Genomic DNA, 15,727 nt, shown 5'->3' with positions numbered 1-15,727 from the left:
AGGTGAGGTGAGTTTCCAGGCTGGGGTGTGTGGCATGGGGAAGGGAGAGAGATGCAGAAGACGGAGAACTGACGGCCCTCAGCCTTGTACTGTAACAGCAGCCACGGTTGCTGGGGTGGGGAATGTACAGTGCATGATGCGCATGTCATGACCATAGCAGGGGGAATTCACTGCATCAGTGAAGGTTGGAAGCGGGAGCATGAAGAGCGGGAGAGAGAGTGTGGAAATGGAGGCATCACAGCACAGAGGCAGTTTGGGGGAAGTTGGGCATTACAGTCTGTATGTCTCTGTGTGGGCAAAGTTATTGCTTGTATATTGTTTTTGTAGCGATACACACACACACACACACACACACACACACACACACATATTGGTATTTTACTAATAGCAATTTGGAATCCCTAGGAAATAATGATGTCAAGAAAAATAAAAATTGACTCGGAGTATATTCAAAGAACAGTGGACTTATGATTACTTTTTTATGAAGTGCAAGGAAAGAGCTGTATGTCTGATATGCCAGACACTATATTCTGTGCTCAAAGAATATAATTTGTGTCGACACTATGAAACTCAACATAAAGATAAATATGATTGTTTGGTTGGAGAAGTGAGAAAATATAAAATATTAAAACTGAAAAATACATTGACAACTCAGCAAAACACTTTTGTGAAGCAGAAGCAGTTAAGTATTTCATCACTGTGAGCAAGTTTTCAAGTTGCCAAGCTAATAGCATGTATTGACAGACCATTTGTGGAGAGAGAATTTGTCAAAGAATGCCTTCTTTCTGTTGCCAAAGAGATGTGTCCAGAGACGACCAATTTATTTAGTACAGTGAGTCTTTCAGGACCTACAATTACACGGAGTATTGAAGAGATGGGAGACAATCTGCATCAGCATTTGCAAAACTCCATAAAATTTTTTTCATATTTTTCTTTGGCACTCAACAAAAGCAATGATGTTCATGATTCTGTACAACTTCTAATTTTTATTCATGGGATGAATGCTTATTTTGAAGTCATAGAAGAGCTTGCTGCACTGCAAAGCATCAAAAGAACAACTACAGGAGAGGCTATCTATGAAAAGGTTTGCCAAAATATGAATGGTTTGGAGCTGGAGTAAACTAGCCAGCATGACAACTGATGGTGCTCCTAGCATGGTGGGGTCTAAGAAAGGAGTAATTGCTCACATTAACCAAGAGATGGACAAACATAACCATTCTCATCCAATAGCCACACAGTGCCTCATCCACCAACAAGCGCTGTATAGTAAATCACTGAAGTGGGACTCCGTTATGAAAATTGTGGTATCTTGTATTAACTTCATTAGAGCTAATGCACTAAGTCACAGACAATTTCAGGAATTTCTGTCTGGCTAAATGTTGAGTATGAAGATGTTCTATATCACACAGAAGTCCATTGGCTGAGTTGAGGGAGACTTTTGAAATGTTTCTATGACTTACTTCCACAGATTACAACTTTTCTGCTTTCAAAAAACAAAGAAGTACCAGAGCTCAATGATGCAGAATGGAAATGGCACCTTGCCTTTCTGACAGATGTAACAGAGCTACTCAACAATTTCAATATACAACTTCATGGAAAGAGGAAGCTCATCTGTGATATGCAATCACATGTCAAAGCATTTGAAGTAAAATTAAGCCTCCTCATCAAACAAGTGAAAGAGGAAAACTTTTGCTATCTCCCCACAACTCAAAATTTATTAGTGGAAATACTGCTTTCCCAAACAAAACATGTGTGGGTTCACTAGGAAAATTGTAAAAGGAGTTCTAATTTAAATTTAAAGAGTGTCATCTCCATGAACAGGACATACAGCTTTTCTGTAACCCATTTTCTATTGACATTGAAAATGTGGATTCCATTTACCATATGGTACTGGCTGAACTGCAGAATTGTGACTCTCTGAAAGAAGGATTCAAGTTAAGCAGCCTTTATAATTTCTATGCATCTGTCCCCTTTGAGACATATCCTCACCTTAGGAACCATGCACTCAAAATGGCAACCATCTTTGGCAGCACTTATATCTGTGAACAGACTTTTTCTAGAATGAAACATTTGAAATCTCCAACCAGATCAAGACTAATGGATGCATACTTACATCGCTTGTTATGACTAGCAATGACAAATATGGAACCAGACATTGACCATCTCATTAGCCAAAAGCAGACCCATAGTTCCCATTGAAATATTGGTAAGTTTGTTGATTTAACTTTACTTCATTTTAAATATTGTATTTGTTCCCGTTTTGTTTCTTCACTTCAAAATAAGATATATGCAGCGTGCATGGGAATTTGTTCATAGTTTTTGTTTTTACTATAGTCCGGCCCACCAACAGTCTGAGGGACAGTGAACTGGCCCTCTATTTAGAAAATTTGAGGACCCCTGATTTAAAATTTACATTAACTCTTAAATTTGTTAGTACAAGCGGAATGAAAATTGGAGTCCAAAAGCAAGATCATCATTTGGGACAATATTTGAAGAGAAAGGTGTTATATTATTTTAAAAAGGCTACTATTCAATATGTCAATGATATATATGTATATAGTTTTCAAACTCTACTTTCCTTAACATATCAACAAACACAAAATCAATCATAGTATAATAAAGCTTATATAACATAGCAGAATGTCAGGACAACTGTATCTTTACCTTAGTCTTTCTTCTGGTTATGTGCAACCTTAGGTAAGTTAGTTGATTTATTTCTTGATTTATAATTTTGTACTAGCAACATTAATTTTGTAATAAAGTTAATGTGATATATACATATTAAATCAGATAATAGATGTAAAACATATCTGAAAAGGTACTATATAAATATAGCATCTGAAATGATAATAGTATTTTATAACTATAGGACCCCTAAACTCATGGGGTGAATCATCCAGGTAAGCCTACCCCAGTACCAATGAACTGTGTACACCTATATCAATTAAAACCATAATTTCTTGTAATGACCGCGTATTTAAAATCAGCCAGAGTCAGGAATTCAGGTTAAGGGAAAAATCTTCAATATTTATTGAAGTGAAGAGATGAATAAAGATTGCGATAGCGATATGGGCAAGAAAGATTGCTATAGCAATATGGGCAGCTGCGACAGGAAGCCAGCTAACAGAGAGCGATCTGAGCTGAGCAAACCCATCGCAATAGCAATGCCAAAAGTCTCTCCTTCCCCTTCCTTTTCCACTCCCCTGCCTCCACCCACCAAAATCGTCATTTCCTATACAATACATCAGGACTTGCACAAAGAGTGGGCGGGGGCCATTCTTTCTCCAAGCTTATATATTAATAGAGTATGGTCCAATTACTATTTAGCCTCATGTGCTTAGACTCAGTGCATCAACTCAAGCCTCAGCCCATTACAATTTCTGAGTTCCTTTCCAATGTGTTTGTCTCCAGTTTCATCCAGATGAAGAAAATAAAAACTTCAAAATAAATTAAATGAAACACCAAATCAAGAAATGTAGCAGCACAACATTTATTCCATAAATTTGAATCATTTTCTCCCAAAATACACATATTGATGATGAGAAGAGGAATCAATACACTTAGAAAGACAGGTAGAGAGATTCACAAAAGGATAATACTCACAGCCTGGGCAAATATATGGAGGAACACACATGAGGGAACAAGTGTCCAGAGTCCAAACCCTTCCTCTCCTGTTACAGAGCCATTGATACTTTATAGTGATAGCATCATACCATACCCTTTCTTTGAATTCATCTAATGTTGTCCATGTCCACAACATGTTTAGTGATATGTATATTTTCTGTCAACCACTGCCCAGTACATGCTCACAGAAAATGTGGCTCTGAAGCTTCTCACTGCTTCCAGGTTCTAGTTTCAGTGAAGTCCTTATATATTTTTTTCCTTGGGAAAAATTGACTTTTGGTGATGTTTTTAGTTTAAAATTATAGATATTTTCAATAACTAAAAAGCAGCCATCTACATCACAGATCAACAAAAGACTTCTCTAGGGAATAACAAAACAAAAAAAGAACAAAATATATCTTCTCAGCATTTTCCTTACTGTTTTATCTTGTTCCTCCATAGCATTGGCTGTAATGCCTCTCATCTTTAGAATTAACTTTTTAGACTCTAGAGCCAGATAACTTAGGAAAAAAAAATAGATAATCCTAGCTAAATTCTTAATGTTTTTATGCTTTGTTCATTCTTTTAAAAGACAGACATGGAAAACCCGACTTGGATCTCTCTAGAGGAATTTGACTCTAGCTTATGATAAAATTTCATATATCTAGGGATTTAATTTTTAAAGTTAGAGTTCTGCTTGTCATCATTTATCAAAAGCTACCAATGCCAAAACTGCCAAAATAATTTGGAATTCTGAATCTGTTTCACAGGTCTAATCTCATTTTGACCTGAATTGATAGGGAAAACTATTATAATATCCTCTATCTACAAAGCCTATTTAGATAAGAGCAACTTAAATTTGTACAAATATAATTTTTTTTATTAATATCATAATGAAAAATTTAAAAATCCATTTTTCATATGTATATAAAAAAACTTCCTCCATGTTATCAGTCTTTTGGTTATATAAAGCCATGCTGAGCAAAACTGTCTATTAGAAGATAAATGTTCTATAATGATATTAAGTATTCCTATGGTGGCAGCATTTCTGAATTTTCAGCCAAATTCTTTAAATTATTGAAATACAAATTTTATCTTGGACAATATAGCTGAATATAATCTATCATATTGTAAAGTTAAGAGTACCAAGAGAAATAAGTCAGATTGAGCAAATTAATATGATATGAATAGTCTCAAATTCACTTTTTAATAGTCATTGTTCATAATTTTCAAAGGAATGTTTTCTTGCAACTAATTTTACTAGGAGGTGTGACATGAAAGTAAATGTTAGTTTTGATTGCTTTACTCTAATGAGGAAATTCAACCTTTCATTCATTAATTTTAATTACCCCATTTGTAGTTTATGAAGCTTTGGCAGAAAGCCAGGCTTTGGTTCTAGCTCTATATACTTTGGAAATAATAAAGATATCTCATCCATATGGCGCATTAAATAAAAGAAGTGATTCTGCTAATCTGATGTATTTTAAGAATTTAACATTGATAATTAGGTGCTACCATGCTATTTGTGGACTTTCTTTTGCTTATTTAGCAACATAACAATGTCCCACTAAATATCTATAGTTACATTTACAAATTCATAATCTCTTGCAACCCCGATAAAACTGAGACATGACTTCACTCTAGACAGCTGAAGAGGAAGAAATATTCTAACCTGTTTCAAGTGTTACACATGTTCTCAAAGGTCAAGAGATGACCAATCTCTGGCTAAGATGACAAAAAAAAATAATGATGAATGTTGGAGAGTGTAGGTATTTTTCTTCTTTAAAATAATATAATATAAAGATTCTCTCTGGGGGGGAAGGTAGGTTTCTCGGGGAGGTTTTCTGGGAGGCAGCTTTAGTATCAGTTCGGATCAATAATTACCCCAAATGCAGCCAGCTGGTAAAAATACAAATGTTTATTTCTCCTTCCAAGTCTTGTCTCTTTCCTTGGGCCCAGACAGCTAGATTCTTAGAGGCCTATCTCTCTGCTTGGTTCCAAGGGCTCCTTCTGAATGTCTCCAAATCCAAAGGTTTTGTCCTTCAGCTTCTGCCTCTGCTTTCTTCAGCCTCCAGCCAGCACAAAGATGGAATGAATCTCTTGTCTCCTTTATTTGGGGCTCAGCTAGCTTTCTGGTGAATCTTTCAGACCAGCTTGGTCTCAGTGCAGGAAATGTAGGAGCCCAGCCACCACAGAGAGCCTTCTCAATCTCCTGCTCAACTCTCCACTCATAGCTTCTTCCTCCCAAAACTCTTCTTCCGCTACCAGCCAGCCAAGTGGAAAATATATATATATTTTTTGGAATGAATCACTCTTCACTGATTTATATATGACTCTTCTGAGAGAATGGGATTATGGGTGTTCTCCTGTAGTGCTCTCTGGCCCCAAGAGCTTCAAGGGAGGTGTGAATTCAGATATCGAATGCTAAACCCTGAAATTTCCCAAACGTGTGAACTCCAATGAGTAAACGTGCAAATACAAGCATTGTATCAATTGGTTCTACTTAGTACCTTGTTTCAGGTTCTGGCCCAAAACATCTTCTAGTAAGATCAGATCAATAATCTATCAATTCTAATGAGTTAGCAGTTTGTAAAAATTCCAACAGGAGAGAAAGTGGGAAAACTGGGACACTAATACATTGTTGGTTGAGTTGTGAACTGATTCAGCCTTTCTGGAAAGCAATATGGAACTCTGCCCAAAGAGTTAGCAAACTGTGCATACCCTTTGATCCAGTAATGTCTCCACTGGGCCTGTATCCCAAAGAGATCATAGTGGAGGGAAAGAGAACCATATGTGCAAAAATGTTTGTGGCAGTCCTTTTGGTAGTGGCAAGAAATTGGAACCTGAGTTGATGCTCATTAGTTAGAGAATTGCTGAATAAGTTATGTTATATGAATATTATGGAATACTATGTTTTATTAAAAAAAAACAATCAGCAAAATGATTTCAGAGAGATCTGGAAAGATTCACATGAGCTGATGCTGAGTGAAATGAGTAGAATCAGGAGAACATTGTTCACACCAATAGCAAGATTATATGATGCTCGGATGGATTTGGCTCTTTTCAAAAGCAAAGTGATTCAGGCCAGTTCCAATGTTCTGGTGATGAAGAGGGCCATCTGCAGCCTGGGAGAGGACTGTGGGGGCTGAGGATGGATTACAACATAATATTTCATCTTTTTGTTGTTGTTTGCTTGCATTTTGTTTTCTTTCTCATGTTTTTTTTTTCCTTTTTGATCTGATTTTTCTTATGTAGCATGATAATTGTGGAAATATGTAAGAACTGCACATATTTAACATATATTGGATTACTTGCCATCTTGGGAAAGGGAAGGGGGGAAAGGAAGTAGGAAAAAGAATTGGAACATTAGGTTTTCAAGGTTTAATATTGAATATTATCTATGCATACATTTTGAAAATAAAAAATAGGACAATCTTTCTCCCTAGGTACTACTAATTCTAAAGTCTTCTGATCAGCTCTATTATGTCCTTTAATTCTATATTTCAACCTTGTCCATGAATATGGATTTTGTTCTTGTATATATTCTTGGATTTGCTTAGGTAGACTTCACCTATAATTTCTCCTCTATTACTTCCTCCCTAAAACATGAAGACCAAGTGACTTTTGCCATCTATGCCATTGTACCAATTGTGGAACTTCTAAAATAGATGAAGTGGATGATTGCTGTCTTCTACCATCTGTGACAAATAAATTAAATCTAAAATAACATCCCAATGCCAAAATAATCATATTCCTAAAGCTTCCTGGAATGAAATACTTACTGTAAAGTTTTACATAGTGAAGGAGAATACCAAATTGTTTTCCTATCTTTTTGGCTACTATGACAGATGAGTAGAAAATAAGTGATAATAGTGAGGAAGAAGTTCTATGTTCTTATATTCAACAAGGTCCATTCCAAATGCATTCTTTGTAGAGAGTAGAATTGCAAGAGAAAAAGGAAAAAGCAGGATGCTTAAAGACAATCAACTCATCTTTATTTTTCAGGACTTGAAATGAGGCAAATTAAAGCATAAAATAAATATTTAAATGTACATAGTTTATTAGAAAGGTTGCTGTGATTGAAATAAGGCACTTGGCTATCTATGACAGACACAGAACCATAATTAACCACAATTTCAAAGAATTAGCATTAAAAATGTCATACACAACTAGATAAAGAAATCATGGACTCAGAGTGCAGATTGCAAATTTAATTTTTTTTTCATTTTTAAGAAATAGGAAACTTAACTATTAATTTTGAAAAGGGTGAAATCACCTATGACAAAGAAGGAATTAAAGCAAATATTAGGAAATATTTTGCCCAATTATATGTCAATAAATCTGACTATCTGAGTGAAATTGATGAACATTTATGAAAACACAAATTACATTAACAGATCAAGAAATAAAATCTCTAAATAAACCCATCTTAGAAAAAAAGGAAGTTGAACAAGCCATTAATGAACTCCTTAAGGGAAAAAAATCCTAAGTGCCAGACTCACAAGTGAATTTTATCAAATATTTAAAGAAATTAGAGGGCAATTAGAGGGCAGAACTAAAATGGCAGTGAAAAATCAGAAAATTTCCTGAGCTCTTTCCAGTTTCCCTTTGAAACAATGTTGAATCAAGCCTCTAAAACAATTCTGGAGGAAAAGGATCCACAAAAAAATAAAATGGAGTGAAAGAATTTTCCAGCTCAAGTTACTTCAGAAAGACTTCAAAAAGTTTTCTCTCACTTTCATAAAAGATAGACATATTAAATAACCAAATATATTTTTGAAATATTTGAAAAATAAAATAAAAAATAATAACCAGAGACTCTTCCCTAGCTATGTTCTTTCCTTTTATAAATAAAAATTTCCATACTAGAATCTTCTGTATGGCAAGCATATTCAGTTCTATGCTATATTCACATGGATCTCATAGTTAATTCTTAGTATTTCCTTAAATGAGGTACTTGAATATATTACATATATGCCCTTAGCCATTTTATCTCTTTGATTTTCATTGTTAACATATTTATAAAATGAACATGCTACACATTTATATGATTCTTTCCAATGCTAAGATGATGAATACAATTGACCAAGTCGTGATTAATTTGGGATAAATGAAACAAAATAATTTATAAAACCCATGGTCTTTTCCAATGTTACTGAAATGGATTTGATTTATGAAGAATAAAGAACTCAGAAAACACACACACACACATACACACACACACACACATATAAATATGTATAAGTACATTGACAATTTAGTATAATTTATTATAGCATGGTCAGAGGTCCGTCATTTAAACAGCATGGACCAACTTCCTTCTTATTCTTTAAGATGGAAGAATAGTTTCCTTAACTTTTCTACATGATGATTCATTCAAATTCTTTTTTATTCATTTTAAAATTATTTTATCATTTTCATCAACAACTATGAATATTTCAGTACATAAAACAAACAACATGAAAAATGGAAACTGGCAATAGATGTGTGACTATGTTCTTGATATTGACCCTGTTCTTGATTAGTCATAATTTCATTTTTCTATGTTTATTCCTATGTGATTATTTCGTATGTTAGGATTTCTCACATGGAAGTTATGAACAGTAAAACATTAATAATGTGAGTCAGGAATGAAGTTAATTTCTTGAAGAACTCATAGGTAATTAATTCCAGAGATCAGAATCTCAGAATTATAGAACTGAAAGACACTTCAAACATGTACCATTTGAGGTAGTTAATTCCAGTATTTTTAATAGCTCTAATTGTAAGAAAGTGTTTTTGTGAGGTTTTAAAATTTTTTATAATAACTTTTTTATTTTTCAAAATACATGTAAAGTGTTTAATATTCACTTTGCAAAACCCTGTGTTTCAAATTTGTTTTTCTCCCTTTCTCTTTTTCCTTCCCCTAGACAGCAAATAATTCAATTCAAGTTAAACAATCATGCAATTTTCCTAAAAATATTTCCACATTTTTTTATTCTGCACAAGAAAATTCAGATCAAAAGAGAAAAAAAAAAAACAATGAAAAAGAAAAAAAGCAAGAAAACAACAACAAAGGTGAAAATACTATGTTGTGATCCTTATTCAATCTCCATACTCCTTTCTTGGATGTAGATGACTCTGTTCATGACAAATCTATTGGAATTGACTCTGTTCATGACAAATCTATTGGAATTGGCCTAAATCACCTCATTTTTTGAAAAAAAAGCCAAAATTTTTGAGGCATTGTTAAATTTTTTGGAGAGGAATGTTGGGAAAGCTCAGCTGAATGCTTTCCCTAATTTTAACTTCTTGGTTTTGCTCTCTAGATTTTTACCTCTTCAAGGGAGTATAGACATTTAATTAGCCTGATCCATTATACCTCAGGTTTCCATGAAAAATTTTCCATTCCTTTAGTCAGTCCTCTTAAAGTATGAACTTGAACTCTTTCCTTATTTTGATTATATGATTCTGATTGTTTCCCACTTTATCAATCTCTACCATTCTTCTTCTGTCCTGTACTTATAAAATTGGTTTCATGATTTGGAATTAAAGAATGGAAATTGATATTTATCATTATTCAATATGATATTATTGCATTAATATTTAAACTCTGAAATCTTTTTTGGGGACCCTGCCTGCCATTCAGTGGGTTATATATTCCTTCTATCTTTCATCCAAAATATTGGTGAGAATATCTTTATCTAAGTTTTTAATATAAAATAACAAGGATAGAGATCTAAAAGATCTCTGGAAGGAGAAATGTGGGAAAACATGTTTCCAAGATAAAATCAAAGCATTCATAACTATCCTTTTGATAGTTATTTATCAATATTGGAAGTATTTAATTACTTTGCTGTCTAAATCCATTTATGAAGATAGCATGAAGGAATTTATCAAATGATGTGTTAAAATTTATATAAATTATATTTACATTATTTTTATTCTAATTATTTAATAAACTATGAAAAAAATAAAATGTGATTGTTCTGACATGAAGATTTTGTTCACTTTTGTTAATGATGCAGTCTTATTAAAGATAGGATTTGAACCCAATACCAGAGAAAGAAGAATTCCTGATTGTGAAATCCAACTGACGTTCAGGTAGGAATGTTTAATAGGAAGTGGAAAACCACACCTGGTTTGATAGAACTAATCTGGTCACATGAATTCATTTATTATCCTCATTCAAAATATATTTAACTTTTCAAAACAGTCTCTGGTGTTTGAATTATGCAAATGAATATAATTGTCAGATATTCTAACATGCAGCTGATTTGTTGGGGAGTAGAGAACTCAGCTGTTAAAAGATTTAATAAGTGAACCTATTAAAAATAATAAACTTGTACCTCTTTAATTATATGGCTTGTTAATAACTGCTATTGGCAAACTAAATCTAAGGATAATAATATCTGAATAAATGCTGAATTTAAAAGAGAACCTGGAGAGTTATGCTAATGAATTTTAGTTAATTAGTACGAAGCAATATATATATATATATGTAATTCTGAAAATATTTATATGTGACCTTAGGAAAACAAATGTGGAGTGATAGTGCTCTGAACTATCCATAACTTATAACAGATGAATAAATCTTTATTGAAACTTGATGATAGTACAATTTGTTTACCATCATTATTTTGGAGATTTATTACAGGTAAAATGAAATGAATGTTCTGATTATTGTTCATAAATGAAAGCATAGTAGATTCTTAACTATATCCAAAAAAGACTGTCACATGATTTTGAAGCTAGAAGAACATCACATTTAGGTGTGATCTATTTCAATCTCCTAATTTTAGGGAGAAAAAAAATTAACAGCTCAAATAGTAAAATGACTATTCTAAAGTCACCTAATAAGGAATTGAACAAAATCTCAAATCCAATTCTACTTTCTTCCTACAATATATTGTCATTTGAGCCAATATTTTTCTTTCTTCTAAGATTAGCAAAATTAGACTTGAAGCCAAAGACTCCCAAGCAATGGAAACTATTCAAAATTAAAATGGACTTACTCAAAGAAATTTGCTCCAATTTAGGCAAAGAATTTATAACCACTAGTCAGAACATCACAGAATTAGAAAATATGTTGATAAAGGAGAAGGTGAATGACACATCTGCAATCAATCCCAAGGGTTTATTCTTACTTCATGACTAGCCCATCTTTTTGAGAGTAAATATTATGATATTTAAACTCCCTCACAGCTCCCTACTTTTTACCACAGTTGTGCTACTTAACATTTCTTTATTGAAATAAAATATATATAATTCCCTGGCATGACAAATTAATTTTCCTTTAAGAGAATAACTTTTATCATGTTATTAAAGCTGTATGCAGAAGACATGAAATAAAATATATTTAATTGAACTTACTTGGGAACTTACTACTTAACTTGACTGAATATAATAATATTTTCTTTATATTAATTTGAATATTTTATATTCTTTTTTCTTTTAGCAAGTAGCCAGCACAGACATTAGGTAAACAGAATTTTATCTCAAGAATTAGAATACTTTAATTATAATAGAATAGAATCTAGCACAAAGTCCCTTTGCACAATGCTGATGTGTGATGTATACTCACACATATATGAATAAATAACTAAATAAATGAATAAATGAATTTGAATCAGGGGACTAGGAACTTGAGATTCAGAGGGAAGAGAAAGGACTGAAAGCATCCTGAGGGTATTGAATAACTAAAGAAGTTAATGGGATCCAAAGGGAGGGGACACTGATTTCCAGAAGGCAGCAGTAAACAAATTGCAGAGGAACTAAAGAGACTAAGAGAACTATGACTGAGGGGATAGGAAATGTGAATGCTAAGAAAGAAGAGAATGCTGAAGGATGCAGTTGAGTTAATTGTATGACTAAAGGAATGAATGTTTGACCATATTGTTGAAATGAGTATTAGTTTAGGGGTATTAGTTTTTCTAGATGGACAATGAAGTTCTTATAACTCCATATTACTTTCTCTAAGAAGGTGTATCTGGGAAATGACTGAGCCTAAAGATTAATTACTAATATTACAATGTCAGTTAGGAAAAAGGTGCCATGTGGACTGACATAAGGATCACTATTCTGATTTTTTTTTTCTCTACAATTCAGGGGTCCTCAAACTTTTTAAATAGGGGGCCAGATCACTGTCCCTCAGACTGTTGGAGGGCCAGACTACAATAAAAACAAAAACATTGTTTTGTGGGACTTTAAAGAAAGAAACTTCATAGCCCTGGGTGAGGGGGATAAACATGCTCAGCTGCCGAATCTGGCCCGTGGGTCATAGTTTGAAGACCCCTGGAACTTTAGATGAGTATCTAGATTCTTTGCTTTGCAAAATCAAAAACTGTCTATAGATAAGAAATATGACTTATACTTTGGATTTTAGAATCAGAATCCAAAACATTGATATTGTCTGGAAAGTTATTATTATTTTTTTAAAATAACTTTTTATTGACAGAACCTGTTGGAATCCTTACAAACTGATAACTAATTAGAGTTGATCTAATCTTACAAGAAGATGTTTTGGGCAGAACCTGAAACAAGGTACTAAGTAGAACTAATTAATACAAGGCTTGTATTCACACCTCCCTTAAAGCTCTTAGGGCCAGAGAGCACTATGGGAGAAAACCCATAATCCCTCTCTCTCGTATCCCACAATTCCTCCCTCTTGTATAAAAGAAACAGACACAGAGCACTTTGAGAGATTTTCACCGGAATGACATGAAGAGTGGTGCTGGCTCTGGAGGCTGAAGAAAGCAGAGGCAGAAGCAAAGGACAAAGCGGCAAGAGCTCTTGGAACCAAGCAGAGAGATAGGCCTCTAAGCTAACCGGGCTATATTGGAGATAATAAAAGATCTGAACTTTTATCACCTGGCTGTGTTTTGAGAAGAAAAAGCTCACCACATTTTGGCGCCCAACGTGGGGCCGATTCAGATCCATCTGAACTAGATCACAGCAAAGGACAAAGCGGCAAGAGCTCTTGGAACCAAGCAGAGAGATAGGCCTCTAAGCTAACCGGGCTATATTGGAGATAATAAAAGATCTGAACTTTTATCACCTGGCTGCGTTTTGAGAAGAAAAAGCTCACCACATTTTGGCGCCCAACGTGGGGCGCCAAAATGTTGTGATCTAGTTCAGATGGATCTGAATCAGCCCATTACCCTAGCCCATGCCAGGGTAATTTTTTACAGCATTATCCCTTGCACTCACTTCTGTTCCAATTTTTCCCCTCCCTCCCTCCACCCCTTCCCCCAGATTGCAAGCAGTCCTTTATATGTTAAATAGGTTATAGTATTTCCTAGATACAATATATGTGTGCAGAACCAAACAGTTTTCTTATTGCACAGGAGGAATTGGATTCAGAAGGTATAAATAACCTGGAAAGAAAAACAAAAATGCAAGCAGTTTATATTCATTTCCCAGTGTTCTTTCTTTGGGTGTAGCTGCTTCTGCCTATCTTTGATCAATTGAAACTGAATTAGCTCTCTTTATTGAAGAGATCCACTTCCATCAGAATACATCCACAAACAATATCATTGTTGAGGTATATGAAATGATCTCCTGGTTCTGCTCATTTGACTTAGCATCAGTTCATGTAAGTCTCGCCAGTCCTCTCTGTATTCATCCTGCTGGTCATTCCTTACAGAACAATAATAGTCCATAATGTTCATATACCACAATTTATTCAACCATTCTCCAATTGATGGGTATCCATTCATTTTCCAGCTTCTAGCCACTATAAATAGGGCTGCCACAAACATTTTGGCACATACAGGTCCCTTTTTGTCTGGAAAGTTAGAACAATTTTAGTGACCTAAGGAAATGCAATTTACTACAAATAAATACAAGATTTTAAATCAAGTTAAAATATACACAAGACACGAGAAACATAATTGATTATTTTTCCAGAGAGGGAGGGAGGAAGGGAAAGAGGAAGAGATACAGTGAGAGGACTAGAAGCTCAGTGTTAGATAAAGATGCAATTTGTCAACTACAAAACAAGATTTTAGGTCACTTTAAGAGAACTAGTGTCCAGAACTAGAGAGGTAATAATCCTCCTGCATTATGTTCCAGTCAAACTACATCTGGAACAGTGTTTTCGATTCTGGGTGCCAAAATTTAGTAAGAACAGTGATAGATTGCCTTGTGTTTGAAGGTGGATAAATGTGAAGGCTACTGTTTCATTCCACAAAAAGAAGTAGTTGAAGGAATTGAGGAAGTTTAGTATGAAGAAGATTTGTTAGGATATAATTTATTTTTTAAAGCATCTGAAAGACAGTTATGAGGAAAAGTGGTTATACTAGTTCTGACTGATCACAGAAGAAATAAACTAAAAATAAAGGGTGGTTATTGCTGAGAGATTGACTTAGGCTCAAAACAAAAAACAACGTTCCCATATTTGGACCTATCTAGAAGGAAAATAGGCTCCCCTATGTGGTCATGGTAGAAATTTTCAAGGAAAATTCAGATAGGTTTTTATCAAATACATTATAAATGGAATTTTTGTTCAGGATAAAGATTTGACTTGATGGCAATCAAATTCCCTTCTAATTTATGAAATTCTATAATTTCATGAATAGAAGTTCTTCAAAGAATTCCCAACACTAAATTTTATGATTGCATAATCACATGGCATGAAAACATTTCACAAGCTGGAAAATTTCCATGAAACTATTTAATAAAATATTAAAACCATAGTAAAATGCAAAAATGAAAATTTATTTTATCTATTTGTAGATCCCACTGTGTCTTGAAAAACTGGCACCCCTCATATGACTAGTCTTTCTTTTAGACAAGATATAACAGGCATCATCTGGGTAGTTAGCTCCCATGAAGAAAGGAAGAGCCAATCCGCCAATTGTCAAACAACTGTCACTCATGGGGAGGACAAGCTGGCCTGTATAATATGACTAATCACACTAAGGAGAGAGAAAAGGCAAAATTATAGATAATCCCTGACAATACTAACACAATGGCCTTCATTAACCCTCAAATACAGATAGAGACAATGTAGAATATTGATTCAGAGAACCATGAGAATAGAAATGCTTCCATAGATATCATTCTGGGAAGCAAACCCTGTGGAGATGTAACCTGGCAACTACTCCCACCGGTGATACAGTCAAACCACTGAAGACTAGTTATT

This window comes from Antechinus flavipes, chromosome 2, assembly GCF_016432865.1.
Source record: "Antechinus flavipes isolate AdamAnt ecotype Samford, QLD, Australia chromosome 2, AdamAnt_v2, whole genome shotgun sequence".
In the NCBI taxonomy this organism is placed as follows: domain Eukaryota; kingdom Metazoa; phylum Chordata; class Mammalia; order Dasyuromorphia; family Dasyuridae; genus Antechinus; species Antechinus flavipes.
This window is presented reverse-complemented; position numbering follows the sequence as displayed.